This window comes from Trichosurus vulpecula, chromosome 7 (genome assembly GCF_011100635.1).
Source record: "Trichosurus vulpecula isolate mTriVul1 chromosome 7, mTriVul1.pri, whole genome shotgun sequence".
Taxonomy (NCBI): Eukaryota; Metazoa; Chordata; class Mammalia; order Diprotodontia; family Phalangeridae; genus Trichosurus; species Trichosurus vulpecula.
Window position 1 is genome coordinate 58,429,066 of NC_050579.1, and position 26,362 is coordinate 58,455,427.

The 26,362-nt window shown below is 37.5% G+C and overlaps 1 protein-coding gene and 1 pseudogene across 2 annotated transcripts in view; one reads left to right on the forward strand and one right to left on the reverse strand.

Moving 5' to 3' along the window:
• Positions 1-26,362, reverse strand: part of RAP1A (RAP1A, member of RAS oncogene family) — a 93,254-nt gene that overhangs the window by 32,089 nt on the left and 34,803 nt on the right. The window lies entirely within an intron of this gene.
• Positions 13,748-14,803, forward strand: LOC118857382 (annotated as a pseudogene).

The following is a 26,362-nucleotide window of genomic DNA, read 5'->3' on the forward strand; positions in this document are numbered from 1 at the left end:
GGGTAAGGATTAAGTGAAATAATACTTGTAAGGTGCTAAGCACAGTGCCTGGCAGACAGTAGGTGCTATATAAATGCACACTGTTATTATTATTATTGTTATATCCTTAGAACATTATGGTTAACATTAATTCATAAGAGGCCTATGAGTTACTGTTTTAAAGATCATCCATCTAACTGAAGATCATTAGTCAATTTAGCTTGTGACATGTGCAAAAATGCTCTGTCAAGCAGGACGATAAAAACCAACAAGGCCTCATCATTAACCATAGATCTAATTCTATCTAAGATAGTCACACATTTAATACATAATACAAATTATTTTTTAAATAAGTTATTCACATAACCTAGTATTTGCTAAAAATATAATCTACCAGCTTTATTTAGGATTCCTTGAAACGACTGGAAGATTATTTTGGAACTGAAATTGGAGATTGGGCAATGTAAGTGACCACTAATCAAGGCTGTTATATAGGTAATTCCTTTTGTGTATAGGTCGGAACACTTCAGCCCTGACTCTCAAATTTTGCAATTCTGTGAGATTATAGGAGATTACACTAAACTCCACTGGTAGTTATTTGTAAACTAAATAGTTGAATACATTACATCTGTTCAAAACATGAAGAAGAAAAAAAAACTACTCCAGTATGGAAAATAGTTAATATTATAATTAAGAGATTTTGGAATAGAGATTTTTAAGAAAAGCTTTCAAAAAGGGGAAAGATAACAAGAAAATTTATCATAATGTCACTTATATAGAGAAAAGCAGGATAGAATAGATTACTGGGTATGTGAACAAAGCATTATGAATGGCACCCCTTGCCAATCATCTCAATATCTAATACTATGAATGAGGCTGAAATATTTACTGATAAATGTTAACCATTTAAAGTGGAGTCTGTTATTTTGATATAGCTCTTAAACTTTCCCCAAATATTGACATATATAACATAGTGGGTAAAATGTTGGAAGATCTGAGTTTGAATTCTGTCTCAGATACTTAATAGCCGTGTAACCCTGGGCAACTCACTTAATCTGAGCCTCAGTTTCCTCATCTGTAAAGATGGGACAGTAACAGCACCTACCTTCTAGGGTAGTTGTGAGGATCAAATCAGATACATACATAGATGACAGAAATTCCTTTGCAATTCTTTTTCCCCCCAAGGGAACAGTTACTTATTGTCACACAGCTTCGTACTGTTAAGTAGTAGTATACTGTACAAAGGAGCACATTTTTGATTTACAAGACGTTAACAAAAGTCCAAGTCCAAGGTTTCTTGCAGGGCAATGCAAGCATTTCCTAATGATTGTTCATGGCTCAGCCTAAAACAGTCCCCTTTGATTTCAGAAGGAATGTAGCTAAAGACAATGCCAAATACTGATGCGCATATGGCAATAGGACTTGGTAGTTCCGCATTTCATTTCATTGGTAAGTCTGATATTACCTATAGCAGGATTTTACTGTGTACATAATGAAAAGGCACCCCTCCAGGAGTTTTCTTTTTACTATGCAGTTCTAAGAAACAAGAATTTCATAACACCCAACTTCTATTTCCAAGAAATAATGCTTGATTACATTTCACATATTAATAATCAAAGTTTGAAGGAAAAACAAGTTAAAATCTTGAGGACTAAAAAAGGTATCCTTTGGCTTCTGAAAGGGTATGGAAGATTTATTGTTTTTGGAAAGAGAGTTCATAAGTCTTAAAAAGTATTCTCTCAAGATTATAAAAGTGAAAATCGTTTATAGGAACAATCTCGGACAAGCAAAAATAGCTTTGATTTTGAAGGCCAGCCTTTGCAGCTCTTAAAAGAGTTCTGTAAATAGTAGCTATTATTATTACAACATTGGCAAAAGGTATCTTTTAAACAGTGCTGTTTAAATTATCATTACTATTTTATGAATTTTGTTCATAAATGCACATGACATTTGAGATTCCTATGAGACATTCTGATATGCATTACTGGTAGCTGATAAGGAGAGAGCAGTGGAGTTCACTTGAGTGACTGGAACTAGCTACATATCTGACAGCTGTCAACATAGAAATATTAGTTTAACTGATAAATTTACCAAGATAGTATAGCCTCTAGGCACTAGAATCAGAAGTTCCCAAAGTGGGCAATACACACCCTGGCAGGTACTGCAATGATCCAGGGCGGGTAGTAGTAGCCTTGGGTGCAACTGGGGAGGGGGGCACTGAATAAAAATAAAGCTTAAGGAAAGAAGAGAACAAAATTGAACTAAAAATAAAGCTTAAGGAAAGAATAGAACAAAATTTTGAAAACTCGTTAGTACATGCTTCATCTATCATGTAACAGAATTAAAGTTGTGGTGATTACATTATTTTCCAAATATACACACAAAATGCAAGTTATGACCAATCAGTGGTCAAGTCCTCCAACAGGTCTTAACAAGCAAGGGTTGGCAGGGAGGTTGTCGTGCATTGTCAGGAAGTCCAGCATGCATCTGCAGGAATATATGCCTATAACGACTGTTTACAATATGATACCATACAGTTTTATGACACAATATTGCATCATCAAAATTTCAATGCAGGAAAAAACCCACAAATTAACAATAAATTATTAAATTTAAGACGTCATTTAAAAAATATGTTTTATATTTTTTGAAATGCTGCGAATTTCAAAAAACTGTTGAAGGGTTAAAGAGTTCCAGAGGGGCATTGAGTAATTTTTTTGGGCAATATGCCAAATAAGTTTGCAAACCTCTGCACTAGATGATCCTTGAGGTCACTCTTAGCTCTATCTATTGCATGAGTTCTTAACCCTCTTTTTGTATAATGGATCCCTTTAGCAGTCTGGTAAAATCTATACACCGCTCCTAAGAATAACATATGTAAATGTATAAATTAAAAATACACAGAATTACAAAGAAAAACAATTTTGAGAGAAAGAGTCATCAAATTTTTAAGTTCATAGACCCCTAGATAAGAATCCCTAGACGGGGAACACCAACTCTATAGGATCAGTGTTAGCAATATTTCAGTGAATAAAGATTAAGACAGCCCTTTGGTCAACCTGTAAAGGTATACTTTTTGTATACTTCTAAGGATTATAAAGACCCTATTCTGGATCCACTGTTTCCATATTCATAGAGACTGATAAATTTTGTTTTTCTTGTAAACAAAGCCACAAGCTAAATCTTCAACTATAGCTTAAGCCTGGAAGGGGAAAGAGGAGCAAATATCTAGTCAGAGACACTTAGGGTGACACAAAAACATATAGAAAGGACAAGATAAACTATGAAGCATCAAAACACCAGAGTAGTCTGAACTGCAGAACCAAGGAAGAGAGGAGATCTGAGTCAAATTAAGTAAAGTTCTCTGAGGCCTCTATGTGCTATGAAATTTGATGAGATCTCATATATGTTCCTTAAAATGGCCAGATCTAAAATAACTCTGAAAGACTTAAGAAATCTGGGTCATTAAGACAACTAATTATCTGCCCAAAGGACATATGATGAAGCATGCTGCCCAATTCCTGACGAAAAATGTGATGGACTCAGAGTGCAAAATGAGACATATATTTTTGGACATGGCCAATTTGTTTTGCTTGAATATACATTATTTTTACAGTGGTTTTAGTCTCCCCCTGCCCCTGTTCCATTCCTTCAATGGGGCAGTGTGGGAGAATTGGGGGAAAAAGTGTTTTTTAATGGACACATTTCCCAATGTCAAACAATGTAGCAACATTTCTTAGAATGACTTGGGTACCCTGTATTTCTATGTCTTTTTTTTTTTATTGTGTCAGCTGAGTGAGAAGACCTGCTGCCAACAGATATGAAGGGAAATGTTTAAGACAGGCAGATCATCCTAGGTTCTAATCTCTTTTCAAGACTCCACTAAATCAAGGAATCGACATACTAAGCAATATACAAAAATCTATTCTCTTTAATTCATAAATGTGTATTTTCACAGAGCACACCTTGAAAGAGTTGTATTTGTACTTCTAGGGCAATAATATGTCCTGACAAAACCAATTTATTCTGAGTATTAATCTGCAATAGCAGCTTAACTCTGCCCTTCAAGTTAAATGGCAAAATATTAAGGTACCAGAGTAGTTCTTCTTTAAGAACCTAATATCATACATTTGAAACTGAAAGGAATCTTTAGAGTCTATCAAGTCAGATTCCTTTTTACAGAAGAGGAAACAGTGGCTGAGAGAGCTTACATAACTTGCCCTGGGTCACACAATGTGAGGGGCAACTCCAGACTCAAAAATCGGTAAACTGGGCCCACCTACCTGCTATATGAATGAAAGAGCATTTTAATTCAGAAAAAAACAATCAGTAAGAGCCTAATAATGTAAAGGAACCATAACAGGTTCTAATACAAAAAAAAAAAAACAACAACAACAACAAAAAAAAAAGCCCCTAACTCCCAGAGAATATAGAAGAGGGATGATATGAGGAAGGTAGTATAGTATAGTGCTGTATTTGGAGCTGGAAGACCTGACCTGGAATCTCTGCTTTGCTACTTTTAATACCTATATGACCTTGGACAAGTCACAACTCATCTAAGCCTCAATCTTCACCTATGAAAGCCAGCCAGTCAATAAACATTTATTAAATAAAGACCTACTACGAGTCAGGCACCATGCTAATAAAGGTAGAAGATTGTTCCTGCTCTTGAAAACTTACGAACTAATAGGGGATACAACATGCAAATATATATGTGCAAATAAACTCATCTATAGAATGAACTGAGAATAATCAAGAGAAGGAAGGCACTAGAATGAAGAGGGGACAGGAAAGGCTTCCTGTAGAAGGCAGATTTTAGCTGGGGCTTGAAAGAAGCCAGGAGGCAAAGACAAGGGAGAGAACCATCGGGGAAAGCCATTGAAACTGCCCTGAGTCAGGAGATGGAGTGTCTTGTTTAAGGAAAGAGGAGAGTGTTACTGGATCCAGCAAAGAGACTGATGGGTAGTATCATTAAAACCTAGAGAGAAGAAAGTAGAAGAGGGGGACCAAAAGTGTCAAAGGCTGCACAGGGCAAGAAGGATGAGAATTAAGAACAGATCACTGTATTAGCCAATCAAGAGATTGTTAGCAACTTTGGAGAGAAACTGTAGAGTTAAAAAGTGAGAGGAAAGAAGTGGATGTATTCATCATAGACAGCCTTCTCAAGGAATTCAGCCACAAAAGAAAGGAGAAGTATGGGATAAAGGGGAAAAGAGATATAGGATAGCTAATGGGGATGGATGGGTCAAGGAAGGGTTTTTGAGGATGGAGGAGACAGGTATGTTTGTAGGCAGTAGGGAAGCAACCAGTAGATAATGAGAGATTGAAGACAAATGAGAGAGTGGGAATGCTAGAGCAGGACAATATACTGGAGAAGTTGGGATGGAATAGGATCACTTGCATATATACAGGGACTTGCCTTGGCAAGGAAAGGGGCCACTTTATCATGTGAAACAGGGGCAAAGGTGTTCTAGGATACATGCCTGATTAAATTATGTATCCTAGAACAAGGGGTGAAGTCCCAACTTAATTAATATTACAACAAGGTAAATAAGAAATAACTCACTACAGCATGAAGACAGAATTTATGATTTCAAAGAGAATCATATATATGTCTGAATAGTTTAGAACCGCAGGATATAAGGAATTCTCTAAGTAGAAGGCAGAAGAATTAAAGCATTTATTCAAGCTCCAAAGTAACAGACCCATGAACCAGCGTCCCCATTTTTATATTTTGATCAAAAGCTTCCAGGCCCAATAAGTCTGCCTCACAAGAGTAACCAGGAGGCCACAGAGAAGCATGATGGTATTAAACAAAATCACATACATGCTTCCCCTCTCCGGTAAGATTACCCACTGGCCTCAAGTCCTTGCTCAGCACTCCTTGGTCTACACGTGGGCGGCTCTGCTACCGGCAGTTCCAGCTTCCTCGGCTTTATCTTCAGCTTCGGCTGTAGCTGTCTCTGGCTCTGACAGAAAAGGATCTTCAAGCTGTCTTCTCTCCTCTTACAGAGTTTTTGACATCATCAAGTCTGAATGACCACAGCTTAGGCTCTGGTGATTGGTTCTTGAGTTGGCCCCTCCCCTTAGGACCCTGGGAGGTTCACATCCTGCATAGATTAGGTTAACACCTAATAGGGCACGGCTCAGGAGTTAACACCTCCCCTTAGCCAGCCCCACCTTGAGCCCCACCCCAGTCACCAATTCACACCTACACAGGTTCCACACCTAATAGAGCTTTGGGCCTGGGGCTTAGCACCTAGTAAGGCTTAATGAAATACACTGAAGTTACTCAAAGAAAACAAAGGCCATGTTGCTTACCAACGCAGAAGGAGATGATAGAAGGCGGCATATGAGTGGTGGAGGAAGAGGAGCAGGAGAAGAGAAGTGGGAACTCTTAGCAAAAAGTTTTCTTTTTTTCAGTAAAATATGAGGCAAGGTTCTCAGCTGGGAGTGTGCGAGAAAGGGGAGCATGGAAGGTTTGAAGGATGAAAAGGTCTAGACAAGCTGCTGTGGTGAGTGGGATAGTGAATTAGAGAGGTTTAAACAGCTTGCCTTGCAATAGCTGACATCACAGTACAAAAATTTATAGTGGGCCCAGGCAGCACAGTTTCATGATTTTCTCCATCTTTGTTCAGTAGCACAAGTGTAGGAACAAAGGCAGTGGTTGGTGAGAGTAATCAAAGGCTGACACTTGGCACAACAAAATCAGCAATCTGATAAAAGGCAAGGGACTCAAGAGAAAAGGACAGTGTAGATTTTAACTGGTTCAACAAAGGGTCAAGATGAGGGAAGGAGAATGGATTTAATGCAGGGGTGATGGCCTGAGACAACTGAAGGATGGAGGGACTGAAGGGCATGGTGTGGGTGAAGAATAGAGGGAACAAAGCGGAGGGAAAGATGGAATAACAACAGGGATCAGGTGGAGATGTTACTGAATAATAGCGGTAGAGGGAGAACCTGGAAGTGGCAATGGGGAACAAGGAGTATTTCCAACTCTCCCAACATGGGAGCGGGGGGGTGGGGGGTGGTAGGTTGTGTGTGGAGTGGAATGGAAGAAAGTACAGCTAGGGTACAGATGGCCGCCATGGGGGTCTATGTCATCAAGAGGGAGCCAGGAAGCCATCTAAAGATGGAAGGAGTAGTAAAGGAAAAGACTTAAGATGAAAGCAAATTTGCTGCCTGTGGAGCAGACAAAAAGGGCATAGGTAGCAGACTAGATAGCCACTAAAGTCTCTTTTACCTCTAAGTCTATCTTATGAATCTTGGCTCTGTTACTGGGTGACTAGTCCTTTCTAGGCCTTAAGTAAAAATTGAGGGAGAGACTAAATTTCTAGGGTTCCTTCTAGGGCTAAAGTTTATAATCCTATCATATTTTCTTTCTAAAGGGGTTACTACTAACTCATTACTGCCAAGTTAGAAACCACTATGTTCTTCCAAGTAAATCCTATGCCTTTTTATGGAAATCTCTCTTGATCTCTGTACTCACAATACAGGACCAGAAATTTTCTTTCTGTTCAAGATTTCCCTACAAATAAGGAGAACTACAAAACCAGCAATAAACATTTTACAGTGTTTACATTTTGAGTCGGACTTGGTTCCCCCTACCAAAGCAAACAGCTTTTTCATTTTTCTTTTCAAAAAAGCTATATTCAGAGAAACTATGTATTGAAATATTTACCATCAGAAAACATAAGATGATTCTTTTAAAGACAAATTCCACCCCCAACTTTGCCATTCCTTCAGTTTGCTTAATAGAAAAAAATCACAGTTTGGAAATTTTTGTTTAGAACCAATTCTTACAAATGGACACTGATAAGGTATTTTGGTCATATATAAATGACTAACTATTCAGTCAACAAACAATTATTAAGGCCTTACTATCTGCCAGGCACTGAGCTAAGCACTAGAAATATAAAGAAAGGCAAAAAAGCAGCCCTTGCTCTTGAGGAGCTCACATTCTAATGGGGTAGACAACACGTTAACAGGTACATAAAAGAAATATACAGAGTAGATGGAAGGCTATGTTAGAGAAGGCACCATCAGCTGCAGAATTAAGATAGATAAACCATTAATTTAGCATCTACTACGTGCCAGGCACTGTGCAAAGTACAGATTTCTTAAGTCTGTACGTGTTGTATGCATGCACATGTGTGCATGCTAAGAGTCAGGGAACAGAAAACATGTTTAGCTCTCTTAAAATAACCATTTACTTGATCTAAAGCATGTCAATATAGAAATACAAAATGTTTTTTTGGTAAGGAGAAATCATCTATACAACTATCACTAGAAGATGTCCTCTTTGCCTTCTTACCCCTAAAAAGAGAGAATATCATGCTTTTAGTAGGTTTTTTTATATAAAGTTAAACTAATGGCTTGGTTATAAATAAAAATGTATACATATCTACCCTGAAGTATACTAAATTTTAGAATTATTTAAAATCAATATTGGTCTTAAATATAATAAAGCCAATAAATCCATTACTGAAACTGGATCTTCCTAAAATTGGTATGATCTGATGGTATTTGCCTATCGTTCATAACCAGCTCACTATTAGGCAGCAGAACCATGATACCCAATTCAGCTTATCCTCTTCTCACTCCTCCCTTTCTTTGTCTCTGTCCTCCCTTCTTTATGCAACTACTATGTGTATGCCATATTTCTACTGTTCAATGCTGTCACTCTTCTATAAACATAATTAATTTATATTCTTATTCTCAAGTTCATTTAAGGTCCCTTGCCTAACTGCAAGATTCATTTCATTATATTCATGGCAGGGAGTAAATATGGTCTAAAAGATTTTCATATTGTACACAAAGAATATTGCCAGAATGATTGGGAGTTTCTTGAGGACAGGGACTCTCTTTTGTCTCTTAATGAGTTTAGCACAGAGTCTGGCACTTGGTAAGCACTTAACAAATGTTTACTGACTGACTGGAAAATACAACATTCTGTGTCAAAGATTTAAAGTTAGAAAGCACACTACACAACTCATCTTGGAATACGATTATTTATAATGTCTAATGTCATTAATCTCTGTCTTCACATTTATCTAGCATTATATTTATATGTGGACTTGTAATCATTTTATCATTAATAACTTCTAGAAAGGGTGATATAAGCAAACTAGGGGAGGCATGGAATATTTTACTCGTCAGATCTATGGATAAGGGAAGAATTTATGACCAAACGAGAGAAAAGAGAGAGAGAGAGAGATTGAGGGAATTACAGGATGTCAAATGGGCAATTTTGATTATATTAAGTTAAAAAGTTTTTGCACAAATAAACCAATGCAGCCAACATTAGAGGGAAAGCAGGAAACTGGGGGAAAATTTTTACAGCAAGTTTCTCTGATAAAGGACTCATTCTCAAATATGTAGAGAATTTGGTCAAATTTATAAGAATATAAGTCATTCCCCAATTGATAAATGGTCAAAGGATATGAACAAGAAGTTTTCAGAAGAAAAAAAAAGCTATCCATAGTCATATGAAAAAATGCTCTAAATCACTATTGATTAGAGAAATGCAAAATAAAACAAATGTGAGGTGGTCATGCCTATAAGATTGGCTAATATGACAGAAAAGGAAAATGACAAATTTTGGAGGTGGATGTGTGAAAACTGGGACACTAATGCACTGCTGGTGGAGTTGTGAACTGATCCAACCATTATGGAGAACAATTTGATACTATTCCTAAAGGGCTACAAAACTGCATGTACCCTTTGGCCCAGCAAAACCAGGTCTGGATCCCAAAGAGATCAAAGAAAAAGGAAAAGGACCAATTTGTATAAAAATATTTATATCACTTTTTTTAGTGGTAGCAAAGAACTGGAATTTGAAGGGAGGCCTATCAACTGGGGAATGGCTGAGGAAATTATGGTATATGATTGTGATGGAATATTATTTTGCTATAAGACATGATGAGCAGGCTAATTTCAGAAAAACCTGGAAAGACTTCTATGAACTGGTACAAAGTGAGGTGAGCAGAATCACAACATGGTATACAGTTAACAGCAATATTATATGATGATTGACTGTGAATGACTTAGCTATTCTCAATAATATATTGACCCAGACAATTCCAAAGGACTTATGGAAAATACTATCCACCTCCAGAGAAAGAACTGATGGAGTCTGAAGGCAGATGGAAGCATACTTTTTAAAAAAACTTTCCTTCTTTTTCAGGTTTGTGTTTTCTTGTGTACCATGGCTAAATATGGAAATGTTTTGCATGACTGCATATGTATAATCTATATAAAACTGCTTGCCTTGTCAAGGAGGTGGGGGAAGAATTTGGAATTAAAATTTTAAAAAATTAATATTAAAAATTGTTTTTACATGTAATTGAGGAAAAACAATTAAATAATAAAGTTAATTAGCATGGGGGAAAAAGAAGATCTAGGTATGTTAACACTTCAGGATATAATTCCTGGGACTCACGTAAATTTGTTTTTCTCTGCCAAATCCATCTATTCCGTTCACACAAAGAACCTTGAATAAGACAGACCACAGCCAACATTCTAATCACTTGAATCTGATGTATTTTTTAAAAGCCTGTATTTTTACCTCCTATTAGGTAAACAAGGACAGTCACAATAGGTTCATATCCTGTAAATGATATATACTGGCTGTGTGATCCTGGACAAATCACCCGACTTCTCAGTGTTCCCAGACAAACTTTCTAAGATTATAAGCTACAGAGGAGGTGCTGACCTGTATTCATGGAGAGGGTTTCCTCATCCATGAACTCCCTATATTAATGAAATCACAGGTCTAGTCCTTATATCTTATTGGACAAACTGGTTGATGCCATCAATGACTACCATACTGTTTTAAAAATGTTACTAAAAGAATGAAACAGACAAATCCCAAGACAGCTTTGAAAATAACATGTTGAGTTGATTATATACTTGTCAAAACGCAAGCTATATGTAAGAGGGACTGGCATGGAAAGACCTAAGGCAAAGATACCAATTAGAAGGTTGCTGAAAATAGCCAGAGATAAGAGGTGATGGGGGCATATAATAAGGTGGTAGCTGTATGAGTAGAAAAAAAAGAGTCAAATGTGAGAGATATGGAGGAAGAACCTGCAAGATCTGGTAAATGATTAGCTATGCTAGGTGAAGTTGAGTGAGGAAAGGATGATAATGCCAAGGCTGTTAGCCTGGCTGACTGGAAGAATGGTACTGTCATTTACAGAAACAAAGAAATTTGGAAATTGCGTGGGTCTATGGCAGGGGTGGAAAAATCTGCGGCCTCGAGGCCACATGTAGCCCTCTAGGTCCTCAAGTGCAGCCCTTTGACTGAATCCAAACTTCACAGAAGTTTGTTCTGTAAAACCTGGCCTCAGTCAAAAGGCCTCCCCCCGACCCCCAAGGGCCTAGAAGGTTACACGTGTCCTCAAGGCCTCTGGTCTAGGGGAAAGATATGGACTTTCTAATTTGGACATGCTGAAGTGGAGGTGTCTCTGGGACATCTAAGGTAATAGCTATATAGATCTGTGAGTGATCTGCAAAGAGATGATAATTGCCAGTTAGGGCGTATGGTATGGATAATTCAAGGCAGACTGAGAAGCAATAGTCAAGACAGGTAGAACCAAGGAAGTAGTATAATGACCAGAGAGGAGAGAGTACCCAGGACAATTGGTAAATATGGCAGAGAGGTCAGGCAAATAAGAGTTTATCAGATTTGGCCATTAAAAGATCATTGGTAGTTTTGGAGAGAGTAGCTTCAACTGAGTAATTCAATCAGAAGCCAGATTTCAAATGGTTTTGGAATGAGTGAGAAGGGGAGAAATAGACGTAATGTGTATTAGACAACTTTATCTAGGAATGTGGCTGAGAGATGAAGAAATAGAAGAAATGATATGGGCCTAGAAGAGGGTTCAATTTTAAATTATAACTAGTTTCGGTAAGTATTTGTAGTAGTGAGAAATCAAAGAATGACAAAATTTTAGATTTGGAAAGTACCTCACTGGCAACTTAGTGAAACCGACTGCTATCCAAGTAAGAATTGTCACACTACCACAAACCAAAAAGGTCATCTAGCTTCTCTGCTTGATAGCTTCAAGTGAAAGGGAACTAACTACTTCCTAAATTAGATATTCCACTTTTGAATAGCTCTAAGTGTTAGGAGCTTTTTCTTGACATCAAACCTATACTTGGCTCTTTGTAATCTTCATCCACGTATACCTCATTCTGCCTTCACACGGAATTCTTTGGCTAAAGAGAACTCATCTAATTCTTCCAAATGACAGCCCTTCAACTACCGCTAAAATGCCCCCATGAGTTTTCTTTTCTTTTAGTTCAACACCTCCAGTTGCTTCAAGAGACTGTCATACAGTATGGCCTTGAAGCCCTTCAATATTCTGGCTGCCCTCCTTAAGATGCTCTTAAACTTATTAACGTCCCTCTTAACTTCTCCTGCCCAGAACTTAACACAATATTCCAGATATCATCTGACCAGGGAAGATAAAATTACTTTTTTGGGATATCATGTCACATTTGAGACTCAAATTCAACTTGCAGTCCACTAAAACCCTTTCAAAATCTATCTAATCATGTCTCCCCCAACTTTACCTTGGGTTTAAAAACAGACTTTGCAAGTATAAGAATTTACATCCCTCTCTATTAAATCTTAATGGATTTGTACCAACATTCTAGTCTGTGGAGTTACTTCTGGGTCCTAATTCAGTGGTCCAGTGTTTTAGCTATCCTCCTTTTGCTTCACCTGCAAATAAGACAAGCTTATCCTCTACGTCTTTAGCCAGGTCACTGATAAATATGAGCACAGCGCTAAGCACAGATCCCTGGACACTGCCACTGGAAACTACCAGCCCAGTTAGCATCTGACCCTTAATGAATCCATTGAGTTCAACAAATTCTGAATCCATATTTTGGATTCACATTTTGCCACCTTTTGCACAAAAGAATGAGAAGTTTTATAAAATATCTAGCTAAAATCTGAGCAAAACTACAGCATTATCCTGATCTATTAATTTAATAATCTTATCAATTAAAAAAAGAACAAGCTCAGTTTAACGTGACCTCTTTTTGATGAAACCATGCTGGCTGACTCTTAATCACTGTTTCTTTTACTAGAGGGTCACTAATCACCAATTTGGTAATACATTCTAAAATTAAAGGAAAGCTCATTGGCTGGCTTGCAGCATGTAGATTCTATTCTTTTCCCTTTTCTGAAAACTGGGCAACATATGACCTTGTATTTTCCACAATCACAAAGACCATATGTATTAGTTCTGTCATACCAAAAAGATGTAGTTCTTTTGGGCCAGGCAATCTGAAATCACTAAGGACAGCCACGTACTACCTTACTATCTCTTCATTTATATTGGATAGTAACTCCTTAATTAGCTATTTTTGTTCTTTCCTTTCTATTCCAAAGGTCATTCTTTCTAGGCAACTGCCTAAAATTAAGAACTAAGCATCTCTTCCTTTTCTGGATCGTTAGTTATCAGTTTATCCAGCTGATGCAGGGCTCCTAACCCTTCTTGGATCCCCTTTCTCACAATAGTTTAAAAAACCAACCCAGCACACACTCCTGTTTAGGCCTGTATTCATAGGTCAGCCACAGTCTTCGTCATTTTTGAGTCTCTATTCTAGCTTTTAACTGAAAGACTATTTTGCATTTGTAGAGCATTTTATACTTTGTAAAGCACTTTGCCAACCATACACTCAAGGCTTTTGTTCCTGGACTTACTGCAACTGCCCGGGTTGGACCCCTTCCTTCGAGCATCTTTCCTGAAACATGACCTCCAGCTCTCACTTGCAGCAATGCCAGACCCACGGCCTGAAGGCAATGCTAACTGCCCTTACAACACCTGGATCTCTGCATGTCAGCCGTAGCCATTTAGCTTCCCAAACTCTTACTCTAATTTCCAAATACAAAGTCCAGAAAAGCTCCAGCCAAGCGCAGCAATTTCTCCTGCTCCTCCTTCATCCAAGTACATGTTTATTCAAGATATTCCTGACTCTGCCATTAGCCTGACTTCAAATAACCTTTCCTCCTAGAACAAGCCCAAGATCCACCAGGGAAAAGATCAAAGCCTGGTCGAAAAACCTCAGATGAGGACAGTGTTCTCTCAGGCTCAACTAAATGTACTCAACAGTAGATTCATGGAACAAAAATACCTCAGTCCATAGCAGATCCGAAATGTGGCTGAGAATTTGAACCTTACTTACAAACAGGTCAAGACGTGGTTACAGAACCAGAGAACAAAGTCAAAGAGATGGCAGAAAGACACCATGTGGTCAAAGAATGGCAACAGTATGAGTGTGATTCAGAATGGATCAGCTATTGGGGAGTACATAAGCTTCTACTCTCCATTTCACCAAGACTATATGATGAATCCAGTTCTAGAATGGTGAAGAGGGCACCTATCAACACCCTTACCCTACCGGTGACTTAGGGGTTACCTTTGAAAATAATACTAGTGAGGCCTATTCCATGAAACCACAGACTATGAGTTTTTGTTTGTTTTTTGGAGGGGGAGGGCAGGGCAATTGGGGCTAAGTGACTTACCCAAGGTCACATAGCTAGTAAGTGCATCAAGTGTCTGAGGCCAGATTTGAACTCAGGTCCTCCTGACTCCAGGGCCAGTGCTCTACTCACTTCGCCACCCAGCTGCCCCTCACAGACTATGAGTTTTAATGACCCTCCCACACAGTGGAATATCTCCCATACTACTCCATGAACATGCAGCTGACCCACAGCAAGTCAGAAGAGGACTATGATTATCAGCAGGCCAGTGATGCTCAAACACAATTCTTAGATCCCAGTGGGGTACCTATATTCCAGTCATAATCTGGGCAGTTAATTTTTCCCCCCAGAAAAAGTACTCTTTCCAGGGTTCTTTAGCACTGGTTTCTTTTCCTGCCTTTTTAGTAACCTGACTGTTGGGGTTGGTTGGTTTATGTGTGAAATTCTATCTTACACGCAGAGAGTCACTATCATCTTTAGGTTTTGCTGGCTGGCTCCAGGTTTAGCCACTATTAGATTATATATAGAAAGACCTTAAGCTTTAGAATCCATATTTAAATGACAAGACAAAACCAAATGTCAATTGAAGAAAAAGGCATGAAAAGGCATGTAATGAGAAAAGTCAGGCTGGTGGGATTTGATGCTTTTGTGTTTTAAATTAGGATTTTGGTGAAATCATGGTTAGGATAGTAAGTTAAAGCTAGTTGTCTTTCTGGATTTTTAAATATATTCTTTTCATAGAAATAGATACAAGTTCATACTTTTGCTTTCCCTCTGAGATTACCTCCCAATTTATCCCTGTATACTTTTTATTTGTACATAGTTGTTTGCATATTCTCTCTCCCATTAGATTGAGAGCTCATGTGAGGGCAGGAACCAACCTTTACCTTTATTTGTATCTGAAGTGCTTAGCACAGTGCCTGGCACATAGTAAGCTCCTTCATATATACCTGTTCATGTGAAAGAGACAAACAACCCAAACCCTTCTTGTTGTCCTTTGCTTTCCTTGCCAGTACTAGTCTGTTCTCTGTGTTAGCAATCTACAAATGATATTGACAGTAATATGCTACATTTCTGTATTAGCCTGTTACTTATTCTTCTGTCCCCTGTACATATCTTTCAAAAATCTAAAGGTAACATAAAAACAAAAGATAACAATTTTTAAAATCTAAGTGGATCATTAAGTTTTCTGTGTAGTCACACTGTTTTCTTCAGACAACTCTCATTTTTCTTCATTATCAGAATCCCCTTGTGTCTTCAAAAGTTTCATTCCAGAGAGTTTCTCGCCCTTCCTGGGCCAAATTCCCCTGTAGGATTTTAGTCTATGCAATCCTAGCTCTCTTTCCTCGGAATCCTCTGACATCTGATCTCCCCAAATCTGGAATTCACTAAAGACTCTACCTGACTTTCCTCTTCCATTACAAACTCAAGAAGAAATTGGCCTCTGCTTCCCAAAGTTCTCACCTCAACAACCATTTCTTCTCTGTTAGTGATGATAATGATAAAAGTAATTTTTTTTTTTTTAGCAAACACTTCTACAAAGTTTTACAAAGCATTTTATATATATTTCCTCATTTAAGCCTCATAACACTGACAATTAGGTGCTATTATCATCTCCATTTTGTAGGTGAGGAAACAAGACAGAGAGGTTAAGTGATTTGCCCAAGATGACACAGATAAGTGGCTAAGGGAGCATTCGAATTCAGGTCTTCTTGATTTCAAGTGTGCCTGGAATTCTCTTTGCATCCCCCAAATTTACCTTTTGAAATTTTCATATCCTTCAAGGCCCTACTCAAATGTTTCTTCTTCCAGGAAGCCTCCCATGATTGTCCCATCTAGAAATCTTTCTTTCCTCAAACCTCTCATAACACTTGTAACCTCTCTATGAAAATATATTATTATGAACTATAGCTGTCATATACTCATATTTGGTTGTCATATTCACTAGCATAGCACCTTGCACAAAGTCTTAATAAATGTTATTTAACTGAACTGAATTCCTCCTTACCAACTATAAACTCCATAAGGGAAGGGACAATATATTTTTTTTACACATAGAAAGAAATGTTGATGAATGAATTAATGAATGTTGGAGGCTCAGTAAATCCTTGTTAAATTGAACAATTCACAATAGGCACTCAAATGTCTGTTATGATTTACATAAAAAATACACTTCTGTACACAGTGACTAAGTAACCTCCATAAAATTTACCTATTTCTGTAATTCATGAGATACAGAACTAGAAAAAATTAACCAGTCCAACACTCTTATTTTTTAAAATGAGCAATCATAATATGCTATCAAAAATATACAGGTATGTTATGTGCAAGAACATAAGGTGATGATAATGCTAATAATATAGCATTTATTTAGTGCTTACTATGTGCCAATACTATGCTAAGAGCTTCATGAATATTGTTTCATTTGATCCTCACAACACTACGCAACACTTCAAAACAGGTGCTGTTATCATTCCCATTTTACAGAGGAAACTAAGGCAGAGGCGGCTAACTGACTTGCCCAAGTTAGTGACTCACACAGCTAGTAAGTGTCTGACACCGCTTTTAATTTCAGGTCTTCCCAAATCCAGCATTTGATCCACTGTGCCACCTCCTGACTTTATTTATGTTGTTTCGTTTTCTAGTCGTGTCTGATTCTTTGTGACCCCATGTGGGGTTTTCTTAGCAAAGATACTGAAGTGGTTGGCCATTTCTTTCTCCAGAACATTCTACAGATGAGGACACTGAGGTAAAGAGGGTTAACAGACTTGCCCAGGGTCACATAGGTAGGACATGTCTGAGGCTGGATTTGAACTCATGAAGTTGAGTCTTCCTGCCCTCCAGGCCCAGCACTCCATCTGCTGTGCCATCTAGCTGCCCACTGTACTTCTAAGACATACATATTGATAAATCAGTCTTTACATGGTAAAAAGCAATGAAGAAAATAAATAAGGATGTGGTTCTAGTTAAGGAGTTAAGACAAGTGTGGAAACTGAGACTTATGGTAAAAATCATTTATCTTGGCAAATGAAGACACCCAAAACAAATCCTAAAGCAATTTACGTAAAACTGAGCTTTCTATGAGACTGGACACATATTTTGTTGACAACTCAAAAGAAGTATTTCTAGATAAACAGCTTTAACAGATTACTTACTGTCCCCAAATGGATGATAGTGTATTTATCTGATTGGGCCTGCACTATGTTTCAGATTCTAATTCTTAATAGTTACAATTGTTTCAATGGTTTAATAAGTTGGTGATTGATATGACAATCCTTTCTTAAACCTTTCTTAATGTTAGATGGAAATCAGCACAAACTGGTCTTACTTTTAGTAAATGGCAAAAAGGAAGCTAATTATAGGCAAGTGGTTTTCCATGTCTCAGACAACATTCACCTTTAGTTTATAATTATTTAAAAAAATGCTCCTATACAATGTGTTTCAAACACTACACCACTAGCTTAAACATCAATGAGTTAAATGCGTAAGTGTGAATGTAAATTAGTCCTATCAAACTTTTTTCCACCCATGGCCAAAGGAAGAAAGGAATAATGAAGCTAAATGAATAATTCATATAATAACAAAAATGTTTTGTAGGTGTGGGTTTTTTAAAAGTTTTAATTTCCCATACTAATGAGCTATTTAAGGTGCTAAGCAATTACCACACACCCAGACTTTTTTTCCTCTCCCTTTTTCCTCTAGTGAACCGCTAAAGTAGTAAATGGCCAAAAGACTACAGCAAATCTAACGATGAAGAATTGGGATAATGTGACCTATGGATATAACTTCTCCTTACTCTGTTTACAATGGCAAGGGTTCTTCTAAGAAAAATAACTGGAATCATTAGCCTAGATGAAAACCGTATATACACTGTGGCTAAAATTGTGCTAGTATGAGTTTGAGTGTCTAGAGAGATACACAGTGAGTCAACACTTTCTGGTTGATTTCTCATTAACGCTGCTTTTCTTACGAGACACCTACAGTTTTCCTTTTCCTTATTTATTCTTCCTACCTCTTTCCATATATATATCCCCTTACATGGTCTGCTTGCAAGAACAAAAAAAAAATGCATCCAAATATTCTTAGAAGAAAACTTTAAATAAGAGTTTTTAAAAGTACTATTAACTATGCAAATTACTTTCTGCTGGGAAAATATTTGACTAGAAAGAACATTTACTCAGATAATATGCTTAATAAAATTCCTCAATTTCTATTTTTAAAAGCTATTTAAATTTAAATAAGACATTTCTTAACCATACAAGAACATACTATAGGAAAATAACTTCACATGTGACATTGATTTATTTCAGGGAGACCTCCAATAAGCCACAAATTTAGTCTGATGATTTTATGGAAAGTTCTCTTAGGAATATTAGGTACACAATAAGAGATAGCATGTGCTAATGTAAGCAAATTTTAAAATGGGGGGGGGGGAGGGGGGAAGGGTAGGTACAATGAAAGAGCACTATGGCTGCGGCCTCAGGTAACCAGCCCAAATCCTAAGTCTCAGTTTCTTCACCTATAAGGTAAAGTGCTTGACGGCCTGAGTTCCCTCTTAGCTCTAGATCAGGGGTTCTTAATCTCCCTTTTTCCTTTTACATCCCACCCTCTAGTGAACCGCTAAAGTAGTAAATGGCCAAAAGACTACAGCCAATCTGGGGTCCACAGACTAGTCTATGAATAGATTTCAGGGGAGTATGTGAATTTTAAAATATATTTTGATAATTGTATTTCTTTTGAAATCCTAACAAGATTCTGAGAAGAGGTGGTTCATTGGTTTCACCACACCCCATCCAAAGGGGATCCCTATTGTAGATCTATGACCCTATGGAAAAATCAATTCCTAGCCATCTCCAGGCCATACTGCCTGCAGTCACCTCCCCCGTCACTACCAGAACCTTAAGACACTACCCCCGGTATACTAGGCTGTACTAAGTAAGCTTTTGTTGGTCTTGCCCAGAACCAGGCCTCCCTACCTTTTAGTGACTAGCCCCCCCCTGCACTTTATGTGCTTTTTTTTTTTTGGTAGTTTAAAATGTATTCAATGAAAAGAAAACAATTAGACATCACTGTGGAAACAATACACAAGTACTAGTTGAACAGGCCAGAAGCCAATCCCTGGGTCTCCATCTTTCCGTCCCAGCTCCTTCTTCCTCATTAGAACTCTGGGAGTTTCAAGAGGATTTCCAACTCTTTTTTTCAAATAATTATTTAGTTTTAGTTTTCAACATTCACTTCCATAAGATTTTGAGTTGTAAATTTACTCCCCCTATCTTCCCTTCCCCTCCCCCAAGGTGGCATGCAATCTGATATAGGCTCTACTTATGCATTCATATTAAACATATTTTCACATTAGTCATAAATGTAAAGAAGAATTGGAACTGATGGGAGGAACATGAGAAAGAAGAAGCAAATAGCACCCTTCCCTCTGCATTCAGACCCCAAAGTTCTTTCTCTGGATGTGGAGAGCATTTTCCATGGTGAGTCTTAGAACCTTGGAGTTGTCTTAGAACTTTGAGTTGCTGAGAAGAGCTAAGTCTATCCAAGTCAGTCACAGTTAGGTGCTATTTTCTATCAATAGGGCCTAAGCTACCTGAGTGCTTGCTTGTTATCTATATCCTTAGCACGAAGCACAGTGCCTGGCCCATAGTAAACTCTTAACAAATGCTAAATCTGTCTATTTAGAATGGATGCAAAGGGAACATAGACTACATTGAAATTTCTCTAGATCATGGGTTCAGGTTAACAATTACAACATTTCTGAGAACTTTGGCTGGAACATAGTATGCTTTTCCCTGTTCAGAAGACTTTCCATAACAATGGATTAGTGTTTATAAAAAGAGCTTTACTGTGCCGAAAAAATTTTTAACACACATGTAATGGGAGACGTTTCTCACCCTTTAAAGGTGTTAATCCTTTGTAATAATCTTGAAGGTTCAGAATCACCTTCTGGAATGCAATAAGTTGAAAGTATCTGGTAATGCTTTAATTAGGTGACAGACCTATTAACTCTTCAAAGTATGTTCTAGTCCATGACTAGATACATTTGCTTTGAATCTAGGAGCCAGTCCAAAAAGTTAGATGCCAGAAAAATTAGCAACTTTCAAGGAAAGAAAAAAAAATAAGGGCAATACCTACTTCATATGCTTGTTCAAATCATTGCAACAAGTATTTAAGTGACTACTACATGCCAGATACTATAATAGGAAATGAATTAAAAGACAAACATTAAAGTGCTAAATAAATGTGAGTTATCATTATCAAACGAGATAGCATATTAATAACAGAATCTTAGAATAGGAAGCGAATTTAGCTGTTATACATTACAGCTCTTGCCAGAGTATGATCTGTCTATAACATCCATTTGAAGTGGTCCTTTGACTTCCACTTGAAGACCATAAAAGCACTACATAAATACCTTACTATATATTGTTACCATTTCCATATAGTTCTCAACTTCAGCTCAAGGTCCAAATTAGTTTCTACAAGGAAGATCTGGAAAGATACTCTGGAAAGGCTTCAGAAGGGAGCTGGACACAGCTGATCTCACTTGCTGACACCCACAGGAAGCAGACAGAAATCCCCCATCTAACAAATGAGCTGGTCTTTGAGCTGCCAGATTCCTCCTCCTCAGCTACAGTGAGGCAGGGCCTTTCTCTTTTTAAGCCTCAGTTTTGTCACTAGTAAAAAGGGGAAAGTACCTATTTCACAGGGTCACTGTAAGGAAAGTGCTTTGTAAGCTGTGATTCTATATAAGCATGAGCTACTTTTGAAATTGGCACGAAAATGAGTAGGGAAAACAAAACACACTTCTATAGTTTTAGTTAAGACCATCTGGAGAACATTAAATGACCTGATGAAATTGAGTTGTTTCTCACACTAGACTGTGAGTTCCTTAAGGGCAAGGCCCAGGTTTCTGCTTTTCTTGGTACTGCAGGCTCAGTGTAGAACTTGGCACATAGTAATCATTTAATAATTCTCGCTGACTTGCTAGGCACTATGGCAACCAAAAGACCAAGATTTGTCAAAACCATTTCAATGTCATGCTTTGAAATCACGAATTTAGTCCCCCACCTTCCTCAAAAATGAACTTATCAGAGACTTTCAACATTCTTTCACTACATAAACCATTCTCCAATTCAGCATACTTCACTTAAAAAAAGTTACAACTACCCTCAAAAAAAAAACACAAAAAGCTGAGGCAGAAACATGTTTAAGCTCCTATAAAGTATTTACAACCCAGTCAAAACCACCCCCAAATTGGAGAAACAGTGAAAATGTTTGCCTCAAGTACAGAGTTGCAAGAAGATACGGGAATTAAACATTCCTGACAAGTTGTGCAGGAGGCTTGCAATCTTGACACATATTAGAACTATATTCCTACTCTGGAGAAAGGCTGCCACTGGCAAGCAGCAAATAACTGAAAAAATTAATAGCATGTCCATTTTACAATGCAAACAAAAAATAGAGTAATAAGCATTTCAAAACTAAGATCAGGAAACCTGGATGACACACTCATGTGGCAAAAGACAGATTATTTTAATTGCTTATAACATTATAAAATATCTACCATCTGTGGAAAGAAGGTGTTTGGAGATGAGAGAGAACAAGTCATCAATTCACTCAAATTATAAGCAAGAAAAAAATATTGCAATCCTTCTTATCGCTGAAGTGTTCAATTTGTGAATTAATGCATTCCTCTTTAATGGCACTGGGGCAACAAAATTTTCCATTGGAAAGTAGCAAAATATAGCTTAAAATACACAAGTACCGTATATTCTACAGAAAACTTTGTAATTGTTCTTGCCAGCACTATTCTTTGTAATTATTCTTCAGTAAGAAACAAGTAATGAGGCTGCTTTGCTCCAAAGGGCGTTTTCATTTTTTATTCCCTTGGTTTGCATTTGCTTCAATACTTGTTCACAAACCGGCCAACAAATAAAGAAAAAAAGAAAGACACAAACACATGGTGCTACCACCTCATTTTGAAATGATGTCACTAGCTGTGGCTGGCAGAGTTTCTTTCCCAAATGGACAGATAAATAATAATAGCTGCTGGGAAAAAAATTAAAAAGGAACAGTCTACCAATGCTGGGTTATATTTTGAGGAGGAGGAGTGGAGGAATGAAGTAGTGTGGCATAGTTGAGGCTGGCCTTCAAAAGATCTGAGGTCAAATCTTGCCTCAAACTTACTAGCTGCATGACCCTGGGCAAATCACTTGACTGCTGTTTCCCTCAGTTTCCTCATCTATAAAATGAGGATAACAGTGGCACTACCTCCCAGGGTTGTAAGGATCAAATGGGATAACTGTAAAGCACTTGGCACCATGGCTGGCACATGCGAAATACTACATAAATGTTAGTTGTTGCTGTTATTACTATGTTATTATTATTACTATAATATCCCACTAAAGGGGGGGGACAGAGAAGAAATGTTGCTTTCATACTATCTAGAACTAAAGAAACAGAAGTAAAAGGTATTATGGAGTACAAATAGGTAATAGCCAAAGGTATCGAAAAATAGAAATAATGGTAGCCATGAAAAATGAACAGCATATGTCTGTACTTATATTTTTTTGGTCAGAGATATAAAAAAATTAGATTATTACCATATTAAAAATTTTATTAGAAAAATTAAACAGTTAAACAATGTTTGTCTCCTCGAGAGTTTCCAGTAATAGCTTTCTTTAGGGTCCTGGGAGCCTAAGTCCAGGTTTGTATCTGAAATCAAAAATGAAACTACAATTTGAAACTGTATAGTTTTAGATTTTAAAACACAAACTCTCACACACACACACACACACACACACACACAGAAAAAAAAAGTCATGCTTTTCATAAAAACTTGGTCCAATAATCTTTTTTTTTTTTTTTTTTTTGCAGAGGGAAGGCAGGGCAATTGGGGTTAAGTGACTTGCCCAAGGTCATACAGCTAGTAAATGTGTCAAGTGTCTGAGGCCACATTTGAATTCAGGTCCTCCTGACTCCAGGGCCAGTGCTGGACTCACTGCGCCTAGCTGCCCCCAATAATCTTTTTTTTTTAATTGGGTGCTAAGATCTACATTGTAAATTATTATTCTGTGGGACAAAAGATGACAACTCTGTATCAAAGATTAGACGGTTTGAAAATATGCAAAAAGTAAAGCTATATCAAATGAAGTTGCAATCTTTTTGCTAAGGAGAACAAAAAGAAATGGGGGTGGTGGCTAGGAAAAGGGGAGTTTTTAAGCCCTCAAATGTCACATAGATTCTCTTCAGTGTCTATTTTTTACTAAAGTATCTATTTTTTACTTTTTCATTCCCTTATTTTTCAAAAACAATAGTTTTAACATTGCTATTGCCAAATCTCACTTACTGAACCTTGTCTCTTCATTTTTCTGTATTAATAACTCCGTAAGTTACCAATAGCATCTCCATTACTACTATTTCCTGACAGTTCACTGGCTTTAATGTTGAAAATCATTAAAGGAAAAATTCATTATCTTGAGAAAGATGGAATATTGTATATTTTGACCCAAAAAGGACTTTTGGAAAATCTGATATTCTAATATCTAATAGATTTATCCAATATCTAATAATTTGATAGATCTATTAAAGGTTTTTAAATATAAACAACTCTTAGCTACACTGCAGAACTGCTAATAGTATATGCCACATATAACATTTTGTTGTTTTTTTCAGTCATATCTGACTCTTCATGACCCCTTTTGGGGTTTTCTTGGCAAAGATACTGGAGTATTTTGCCTTTTCCTTCTCCAGCTCATTTTACAGATGAGGAAACTGAGGCAAACAGGGTTAAGGGACTTGCCCAGGGTCACAGTTAGTGTCTAAGGCCAGATTTGAACTCTGGAAGATGAGTTTTCCTTATTCCTGGCCCAGCACTATATCTACTGCACCACCTACCTGCCCCAAACTAGGACATGAAATTGTTTCAAGAATTTGCCAAGCAAACTAAAACAAATAAACCCCCAAACAGCATCTTACTCTTAGAAAATAATAACCAAATGTTACAGTAGTTAGTATTGTTTTAATAAAAGACCAACAGAAAAATTACTTTACTTCTTCTACATATAAATTAAGCCAAGATGAGAAAATTGCTAAAAGATAGCTGTAAACAATGTGGTCCAGTGGAAAGAATGTTCCATTTGGAGTAAGAGGACCTGGGTTCAAATACTTCCTCCCTGGGCCACTTAATTATCTGTGTGATCTCAGGAGAATTAAAAGAGAAAAAGGAAACATGCATTTATTAAGAGCCTGTGTATCAGGCACTGAGCTAAGCACTTTAGAAATATTATCTCATTTGATCCTCACAACAACCCTGTTACATTATCCCAATTTTATAGTTGAGGAAACTGAGGCAGTGGTTAAATGACTTGCCCAGGGTCACACCACTAATTAGTGTCTAAGGACAGATCTGAACTCAAGTTTTCCTGACTCCAGGGCCAACACTCTATCCATTGTGCCTCCTAGCTGCCTCAGTGTCTTTATATGCAAAATTAAAAGGTTAGGGTTCTATGATCCTGTGATCCTATGATATGTTCTACATATTTGAAAGCACTAAAGTAGAATATTTAATAATACACTAAGAGAAACATTCCTAAGTTCTTCCTTTATATTGGAACTAAACTCCATGTCCCTAAAACTTCTACCCATTGGTCCTACTGCTACTGCTTTTAATATTTAATTATTCAGTCCTTATTGAAGCAATTATGTTCCTTTGTAGTTTTTATAGAAGACTTAGACTGTAACCTGTTTTTAGATAGGGAAGGAACCTTATCTGATCTAATGGCCTAACATTACAGATGGGGAAACCAAGGCACACTAAGATCACACTGCTATTAAGCAGCGCCACTGGGGCTGGGCCATCATGAGTCATCTTGACTTATGTCTTGCCACTGGACTCTGATGATTCGAGTGAGGCTGACCACTTTTAGCAGCTCTGTCTCACTTAAATCCAATTTACTCTCAAGTTGCAATATCACCCTTGAGATGTCATTGGTCCAGAAGTAAGGATGAATAACAACAGCTGGGACTCCAACACAGTTTGGGGATGCTCAGCCCAATCAGAGCTCTTTTCCTACACTGCTTTCCTCCTCAAAAAATATGATTCTTTTGAGGGTTAACAAATGACCAGGTTGATGAAGTTTCTGTTCATGTGTTTTGATGTCAAATATAATTTGGATATCTTGTGGATGTGAAATCTATGTGGAAGATAGTCAATTAGAGCATTACCTCAGCGTGGCTAGAGAGAGCTTTGGCAGAGCTTGGGGGTCGTTTAGATGTTGTGTATATGACCTTTATCTTTAGGGCCTAAATTTACAAAACCCTTTATGAAGTTCCCATTGTGTGTGAGAGACAAAATTTAGCCTACCAAGGAATATAATAGATGCACAAATAATTGTAATACAAAATAATGAATAATAAATGCATTAGAATGGTATAAAAATAAAGTGCTATGTAGAGAAGTCATTTAGGCAACTGGGGATGAGAATGAGATAGAGAGATAGATAAACCATTTACTAAGCCTACTATGTAACAGCAACTCTGCCAAGCTCTAGGGATACAAATATAACCAAGCAAGACAATCCCTACTCCCATCAGCTTATATTATAATGGGAGAAGAAAACAATGAAAGGGGAAGTGGAAGGAAGAGGGGAAATGTTAATGCAGCAGGTTAGGAGGATTCTGGAGAGTCCAGGTACAAGGGACGTGAAGCACAGGACTGGGGTCTTTCCTAAAACTGTGATTCTATAGGAGGGGAAGCTTTATGGAGAAAATGCTGAAAAGGATTTTAACTCAAACATACTTACGTAATGGAGGACTGGATGAGCCCAGCCCTTATAAGCATGTACAGAATGCTTGACTGATGCAATCCCCATGTGG